This window comes from Arachis ipaensis, chromosome B1 (assembly GCF_059453495.1).
Source record: "Arachis ipaensis isolate K30076 ecotype BB chromosome B1, ASM5945349v1, whole genome shotgun sequence".
In the NCBI taxonomy this organism is placed as follows: Eukaryota; Viridiplantae; Streptophyta; class Magnoliopsida; order Fabales; family Fabaceae; genus Arachis; species Arachis ipaensis.
The window spans coordinates 93,871,884-93,878,414 of record NC_142436.1 but is presented as its reverse complement, the minus strand read 5'-3'; the positions used below and the strand labels follow the sequence as shown (position 1 = coordinate 93,878,414).

At 39.7% G+C, this 6,531-nt stretch overlaps 1 non-coding gene across 1 annotated transcript; it reads right to left on the bottom strand.

Annotated features, from left to right (window-relative positions):
• Positions 1 to 4,074: 4,074 nt before the first annotated feature.
• LOC148577507 (small nucleolar RNA R71) lies at positions 4,075 to 4,178 on the bottom strand. Its single transcript, XR_015903653.1, has one exon. It is a non-coding gene; the product is annotated as a small nucleolar RNA R71 (small nucleolar RNA).
• Positions 4,179 to 6,531: the final 2,353 nt, after the last annotated feature.

The window sequence follows — 6,531 nt, the reverse complement described above, 5'->3', positions numbered from 1 at the left end:
TCAAAATCCATCATTTCCATGTATTAACTTTATGGCTTGCTTCTCAGTATTGATAGCAAATGGCTTAACTAATTGAACATAAAACACAAACAAATGGATTCCAACTTATTCAATTTATACTGGGACGGTGGATTTCAACACTAAAACACTGGAAAGTTTTAGCAAGAGGCTGTTGAGAAATTATTTTTTGTCCTGTCTTGTTTTTATCTGACTAATGATTTTCATGCCTACAAACACGGAATGGAGAACTATATTTGCAATGGCCAGAAAGAAATTGAAAAGAAAACTGTGCTCCCTAGAACACACTTGTGTCTTCAATGTGCATGTCTTATTATTATCTACCTGAATGTGTAGATTCAGAAAATTACGAGTAATTCATTAATGAAAAAAAATACATACTGAAAACTTTGACAAAGTAGCTTGAGCAGCCACGTCTGCAGCTTTGTTCTAATCTCCAAAAAATTGGGAGGAAGAAAGAGATTTAGCATTTGAGAACTTCTTTCTTGCTTCGTCAGATTCTTGAATCTGATAAAGGACAGGCTCCAAAACAGAATATGAATAAACATGACATAAATCCATCAAAGAAGAAGCTTAGATACATATTTTACAGATGAAGCTATAGTTAAAGAAGTCAGCTGAGACAATAGTTAAATAAAGTCAACACATATTTGGATATATAACAACGCGATTTGCAGATTGGATCTTAATTAATTACCTGCATTGCGTTAACAATAAGGCCTGAGAGAATGAAAAGAGTGCCTGCAGGAAGAATAAAACTGCTATTAGGAACGCCATGTCCTTTTTTTTTTCTCAACCTGCCTCCAAATGCAATACACATTTAAATGACCTCTATTCCCTCAAGTCACATACCACTCGCTACACTAATTTCATAACAGGCAGTCAACCAAAACCAACATACATAGCACGAAATGTTGCTTTAATTTCATAACAGGGCAATCAACCAAAACCAAAACCAAACACTTTAGTTTCACTAGCATTTTTCTGTTAGTTTTAGTTGTTTTATGCATTTTCTTGAGCTTAAAGTAACCAAGAATGGTTAAATGAATAACAAAGCAATGAACCATCCAAACAGTATGATTTTGATGCAAATTCCATGAGTTTTTAGTTATATTACTTGAATGCTATGAATGGAAGATTCTCATGAAAATTTGCAAGACTTTGATGCAGTTGTTTGGATGATTTCAGGAAAGAAGAGGCTAGGCAAGGAAGCAACAAAAATCAATAAAGGAAGCTTGAATATCACATGTGGAGTTTAAGCTCCAGTTTAAGCTTAAACTGGAGCTTAAACGCCAAAATCATGAAAGCTGAGGAAAGGGTGAAAGTGGCGTTTAACCTCCAGTTTAACCTTAAACTGGAAGTTAAACGCCAGAAATGGGAAATGCACCAGGGAGCCATTTCCACGTTTAAGCTCCAGTTTGACCTTAAACTGGAGCTTAAACGTGTTCGACCAAGTTTTCACCTCCAGGGTTGCTTTCTCCTCTTCCACGTTTAAGCTCCAGTTTAACCTTAAACTGGAGCTTAAACGTGTTCGACACCTCCAGGGCTACCTTTCTCCTCTTCCACGTTTAAGCTCCAGTTTAACCTTAAACTGGAGCTTAAACGTGTGACACCTCCAGGGCTACCTTTCTCCTCTTCCACGTTTAAGCTCCAGTTTAACCTTAAACTGGAGCTTAAACGTGTTCGACCTCCAGGGCTGCCTTTCCTATCTCCACGTTTAAGCTTCAGTTTAACCTTAAACTGAAGCTTAAACGTGTTCGACTATGTTCGACCTCCAGGGCTGCCTTCTTCCATTTCCACGTTTAAGCTTCAGTTTAACCTTAAACTGAAGCTTAAACGTGCTTCCACAAAAGGCATCACTGGAAGTGTTTGGCGTTTAAGATGCAGTTTAAGCTTAAACTGCAACTTAAACGCCACTATTGGAAAAGGTTTCTGGGCCAAAAATATTGCAGTTTAAGTTAGCTTTTGAGCACAAACATTAACTTAAACTTACTCTGGTATGAAACCCAATTGAATATCATGGTTTATGGGATTGGGCCTGAAGGATTGATGAGTCTGGAATTTCAATTTGTTGAGTCATGTGTCATTACTTGATTATCACTAAGTTGGCTCAATGAATGTTACAGAATGTGGATCAGCAACCTCATCAAGATTATGGATCATAAACCCAAAGCAAAAGGAAGGCAGGGAGAGGCCTCAAAGCCCAAGAAACACAACAGAAGCTCAATATAGAAAGTGTATAAATAGGATAGAATTTAAGTGAGGAGGGATTTTTACCTTTCATTTTGGCTAGTTTTCATACCTTTGTAATTGAATTCAGAGCTATGACTCACTAAACCCCCTTTCATTGGGTTAGGGAGCTCTATTGTAATTCAATGAATCAATAATAGTTTATCTTCTTCTTCAATCTTTTCTCTTGAATTTTGTTAGAAAGCTTCTCGATCTAATTCCATTGGGTAGTTGTCTTGGGAAAGAAACTACCCATAATTGGAATCCTTCGGAACCTTGGGAAAGGAATGGAGGATTCATGCTAGAGAAGCTCTCTCACAGTGAATTGGATTGGGGTTTGGATGGATATTGTGACATGTAATCCTACCAAATTGTGGTTCATGAAACTGTGTGGTATAATCAGTGATCGAGCATCATCTCTTCTTATGAACATTTAAACCAAGGGATTGGGAATTTGTTTGTTTTTAGAGAGAATTGGTGAGCCAAGGGATTGGGATCCAATCATATAAGATTGCCAAGCAAAATTCAATGAACGCATTGGTTGAGGAAGAGATAAACATGTTTTGATTCGGAGATCTCAATATCTTCTATAACCCAAAGAATTCCCCATTTCTGATTTCCACTTTCTCTTTACATTCTGCAACTCAATTCATGCAATCACCCCCATTCCCTTTTAATTTCAGCAATTTAGCTTCTGCTCTTTAATTCATGCAATTTAAGATTCCGCCATTTCAATTTCTTGCCATTTACGTTTTCCGCCAATTTTACATTCCGCAATTCTCATCTAATTCTTGATTCCGCTCAACTAGACACACTTCTAATCCGAATTGCTCATTCAACCAATCCTTGTGGGATTCAACCTCACTCTATTGTGAGTTTTTACTTGACGATAACCGGTGCACTTGCCGGAAGGAATTTTGCCGATCGTGCAATTTCCTAAATCGTGGCATAACTAGTTTATGCGCATCAAGTTTATGGCGCCGTTGCCGGGGATTGGTTTTCGATTGACAATTCTCCAATTGGAAGTTAACTAGATTGAGCATTTTTTTTTTGCTTTGTTAATTCAGTTCAAGTTATTTGTTGAATTTTAATTTCTGCACTCTGTTACATGCTTTCTTTCTTTATGCCTTTAAATTCAAGCAACTAACTCACTGACTCACTAACTATTTGAATTAATTCCTCAACTGCTCTAACCATACTCTTCCATTAACCAAGAGTATTTTACTTGTTTGTTGCCTGTGCTGTGTTCTTGTATGACAGGTAGGAGAGGAGAGACATCAACTCCTCCATATACCGAACCAGAGAGGACCCTTCATAGACTTAGAAGGGAAGCAAGAGGGAAGAGAGTACTGGGAGAAGAAGAATCTGAAGGAGAATCTGAGGACAATTTTGAGGAAGCTCTAGATCTCAACATGGAAAGAGAAGTTCATAACCATGGGAGAGCTGATGGAAACAATGCCATTCCCGAGAGGAGGGTTCTTGGTTCATACATAAACCCAACATCTGGGAATTGTGGTAGCAGCATTCAGAAACCACCCATTCAGGCCAACAATTTTGAGCTCAAACCACAGCTAATATCACTTGTGGAGAATCATTGTTCATTTGGAGGGAGTGCTAATGAAGACCCAAACCAACATCTCACAAAATTCCTGAGAATTTGCGACACTGTGAAGTCCAATGGAGTCCAGGAAGATGCCTATAAACTGCTTTTGTTCCCATTTTCCCTTAGGGACAAGGCAGCTAAGTGGCTGGAATCATTCCCAAGGGGGAGCCTAACAACATGGGATGAGGTGGAAAGCAAGTTTCTACCCCCCACAAAAGGTCAATAGGCTTCGATCTGAAGTTCAGACTTTTAGACAACAAGATGGTGAAACTCTCTACGAGGCATGGGAGAGGTTCAAGGATTTGACAAGGAAATGCCCACCAGACATGTTCCATGACTGGGTGCAATTGCACATTTTCTATGATGGACTTTCTTATGAATCAAGGAAGGCTGTAGACCATTCATCAGGAGGTTCATTGAACAGGAAGAAGACTGTGGAAGAAGCCATTGAAGTGATTGAGACAGTGGCTGAGAATGAATACTACTATGCATCAGAGAGACACAACACTAAGGGAGTCATGGAGCTGAACCATGTTGATACAATCCTAGCCCAAAACAAGGTGTTTGCCAAGCAACTAGCAGAGCTCACCAGGAAATTAGAAACAAAGCAAGTGGCTGCGATACACACACAAGATCAAGAGGAAGAAAGCACTGAAGGAGGTGATTGGGAAGAGGCCAATTATGTAGGAAATCAACAAAGGCAACCATATGATCCACATTCCAATACTTACAACCCAGGCTGGAAAAACCACCCAAACTTTGGGTGGGGAAACCAGCAAAACCAACATAACAAGTCCACATACCAAAACTCCAACCAAAGATCATATCAAGCTACACAAAACACTTACTCCCAACCATCATATCATGACCAAAATAGTCAACCTACCCAACCTAATCCGAACCAACAATTTCAAGATCAATTGAACAGGATAGAAGGAAGGCTGGCAAACATGGGTCAGGACGTAAGTGAGTTGAAAAGCTTTAGGGATGATGTGAGATCTACCTTAAGGAACCATGGTGAAAGACTAAAGAGGATGGAGTCTCAAGTAGGAGAGCTGTCTCAACAAGCCCCCAAGTCAACTGCAGTGTTCCCTAGTGACACGGAAAAGAATCCTAAAGGGGAACAAAAGGGAGTGAGATGGGAAGACTGCAAGGCCATCACCATATTGAAGGAAGTCTCAGAAGAAGAAGGAATCAGACCCTCAGAACAGGAGCCAGAAATCTTGAAGGAAGGTTTGGAAGAAGCTAAGCAGGAAAGTGAAACTGATCAAGCCAAGGAACTGCAAAAAGGCACGATGGAAACATACCAACCAAAAGCACCATTTCCTCAGAGGTTAGGAGGAGGTGAAAAAGGGAAAACCTATTCAAGGTTTTTAGAGACATTTAAGTCTCTCCATATCAATATTCCCTTTCTTGAGATTCTCCAGCAGATGCCTACACATATCAAGTATTTAAAGGAATTGTTGAGCAAGAAAAGAGTTTTGAAGGGAGGACAAACGGTAACAATGAACAAAGAATGCAGTGCCCTCATCAAGAAGGACACAGTCTCTAAGAAAACAGACCCAGGAAGTTTTCATATTCCCTGCATCATAGGGGAAACAAAAATTGACAGAGGATTCTGTGATCTAGGAGCTAGCATAAATATGATGCCTCTGACTCTTATGAAGAGGCTACAACTGAATGAGGTGAGATCCACTGATGTAATCATACAACTGGCTGACAAAACTCAGAAGCAAGCTGAAGGGGTAGTTGAGAATGTGCTGGTGAAAGTGGGAAATTATTTCTTCCCCACAGACTTTGTCATTCTGGACATGGAGGAAAACTACCTACACCCCATCATTCTGGGAAGGCCATTTCTAGCCACTGCTAGAGCACTCATAGATGTAGAACAAGGAGAGCTAATTTTGAGAATACATGATGAACAGCTCATTTTCAATGTTTTCAAACCTGCATCTGAGCCTGAACCAGAACATGAAACACCTAAGGATGATAGTAGCCATCTTTGTTTGGAGGAAAGCAATCCAGCAGCTGAAATTCTGAAACAGTCCTTGGAAGGCAAACAAGAATTGCAAGAGTTAAAGCCACAAGAATCAATAGAAGCAGATCAGAAGGATCCTCTTGACATAAGGGTCAATGAAGAAATCATCAAGAGAAAGGGAAGAATTGTAAAGAAATTGCCAAGAGGGTGGAGAAACAAGAAAATTCCCACTGAAGGTTTCTCTCCGGGAGATAAAGTGATATCAAGTCATTATCTGCCAATCCCACCTGGCCTCAAAACCATTCCTTCCCAGCTCCCTCAAGTGTTCACAATCAGGAAAGTTCTTTCTATGGAACATTTAGAAGTCATGAAGGAATCAAATGGGGACGTTTTCATAATGAGAGGAGAAGACATCAAGCACTACAATCCACCCTAACAAGGGACAACCGTCAAGCTAGTGACGTTAAAGAAGCGCTTCGTGGGAGGCAACCCATGTTTTAGTATCCTTACTCTTTATTGTTTTGCTTTACATCTAATAAAGCATGGTCTCTTATGCATGAACTTGAATCCTCAGGACAACTGTTGATAAAGTGCACTAAATATTGCATGTAAATTACAATTTGTCTCTAAGTTTGGTGTGCCTGAAGGCACTCCCAAATCTTATTCAAATTGTATTCAATCTTTCATTCAAGGTGCACGACCA